The sequence below is a fragment of the Tiliqua scincoides genome, chromosome 11, assembly GCF_035046505.1.
Source record: "Tiliqua scincoides isolate rTilSci1 chromosome 11, rTilSci1.hap2, whole genome shotgun sequence".
NCBI classification, from domain to species: domain Eukaryota; kingdom Metazoa; phylum Chordata; class Lepidosauria; order Squamata; family Scincidae; genus Tiliqua; species Tiliqua scincoides.
In genome coordinates, this window is record NC_089831.1 from 22,552,238 (window position 1) to 22,554,494 (window position 2,257).

At 43.4% G+C, this 2,257-nt stretch overlaps 1 pseudogene; it reads left to right on the forward strand.

Moving 5' to 3' along the window:
* Nucleotides 1-1,106: 1,106 nt before the first annotated feature.
* Nucleotides 1,107-1,226, forward strand: LOC136662934 (5S ribosomal RNA; annotated as a pseudogene).
* Nucleotides 1,227-2,257: the final 1,031 nt, after the last annotated feature.

Below are 2,257 nucleotides of genomic sequence, written 5' to 3' on the forward strand. Positions count from 1 at the left end.
GTGGATAATGCTTGACTACATAGACCAATGGAAGACATATGGAGACTCAGTAGACATGAATGTATTTATTTGCAAATAATGCTGTAATATCATTGAAAATGGAGCATGTTTTGCAATCTCAGCTCTGGCACAAATGTTCATAACTAACAGGGAGTCGCTTAGTCTTAGCCTCATTCAGTGCTTCTATTTAGAGGACTTTCTCCCACAAGGAAAATCTCAATTAGAAGCCCTATTTCAGGCCCTCAATGTACTGCATTCAGCAAGCAAGAGATCTGATACTTCTTTGCAGAAAAACAACATATCAGGCTCTGGGGGAATTGGAAAAATAGCAAGGCTCATGTTTAGAATTGCAAGAGCTGAAATGTCTGAAGGTGTGATTCTTATCTTCTAAAGAGCTTTGTGTCCATCAGGTCCTACAACAGCTTTCTGAAATAGGTGACCTTAATAGATATAGCTGTGTATGAGTTCATTGTACCATGAAATTAAAATTTTAATCTGAATTGATGAACAAAAATGCTGCAGGTTTTTTTTTTTTTTCTTCCCTCTCCCACTCAAGAGTTTAATAACTATTTCCAGAACAGGACACCATATTTCACTATTGACTGCATGCAATGGGCTACAATGATAAGGGAAAAAATGGCTGTGTGCATGCATGCAATAAGTGATCACATGTGTAAACAGTGTGGAGCGATGGGATATTTGCCCGAGGTACAAGGGGTGCAATAAGTTGTCAAAGGTCATGTAGTAGCAGAATGGAGAGAATGTAGGCTGGCATTGAAGTGGTCCATACTTCCCCACCATCTGAATCCCCCCTATATTTGCCACCCTTGCATGTTTGCTCACTTGTCATTGTCCCCCCATCTCTTGGTGATCAACCTGCAGTTATAACAGTTAGGTGACTGAGGACCAAATCCTGTCCAACTTTCCAGCCCTGGTGTCACCGTGTCAATGGGGTGTGCGCTGCACCCTGTGGTGGGAGGGTAGTTACAGAGGCCTGCACAAGGGAAGACCTTGCAGGGGGCCTGCATTGCAGCTGCATCAGTGCTGGAAAGTTGGATAGGATTGGGCTCATAGCCAGGAAAGCGCTTGCCATTCCTGTACATTTGAAACACAGCAACTGTTACCCTGCACATGCCAGATCTCGTCTGATCTTGGAAGCTAAGCAGGGTCAGGCCTGGTTAGTACTTGGATGGGAGACCGCCTGGGAATACCGGGTGCTGTAGGCTTATACCATAGTCTTTCGAGACTGAAGGTTGCCAACCAACTGGGGGATATAGAAGAGGAAGGCTCCTGGTAAGGGACCAAAGGAAATGGTCCCCAGTGAAATTTACGGGGGGGGGGTTTCTGGCACACCCCCTGCTGATACCACAAGCAGTGACAAAGATTAGCAGCCTCATGTGACAGATCCGTTGCTTGACTTTGCAGCGTGGGGGGCAAGAAGAGTCAAATGTCTGGATGTGCCCTTATGGAAATCTCCCTACATGCATTTCTCCATGATATGCTAGTTTTCAGTATGCAGGGAGTTTTCCTTTAATATAAAGGGACATTTAAACATCATCATCTCAGCACTTGACGCAATACATAGACTTGCCATGGATAGGTTGCACAGGGTTGCTAATTGCTTAGCTTAATTCTGACTTGTTTACCTCTTCGCAATCTGTCTTTCATGTGGAGTGAATGGAGACAGGATCCAACCCATTGGATCTAATGATTAGGCCTACTAAAAATATACAGAGCCTTTAAAAATGGCTTTGGTTCTATTTATATACAGGCACTGATTGCGAAAAAAATATCAAGGGGCTGAAATCCTCTCTAAATATCTATTGAGATCCGGTACTTAACACTCTGCTCTCTTTCCCTGCTACAGACCTTGCCATCTCTCTTAATGAACCTGACTCATTATTGCAATTAAACAAGAGGGGTTCTTACAATGGTTTTGTTTGCTAAAGGAGCAACTGCAACGTAGGCAATGGAGAGTCACTCATTTGAGTCTTTTAGGACTCAGGACAAATGTCCTCCATGGATGCAGAGATTTGCATGCCTTGACGCTCCATCCACTTACAGAAGGAATCAGCTTTCTATGCATAAATAATAATTGTACACTGTGAGCCCCCTTCATTGCGCATCACAAGGTAAAGAGAAACAGAGAGAAGGTGCAGAAGTTCCTTTATCCATTCTAAAAAAAGATATTTTGGAGTGGGAAAAGGAGCAGATCAGGACATCAAAGCACCTCTCCTACATGGGAAAGCTAAAGTTT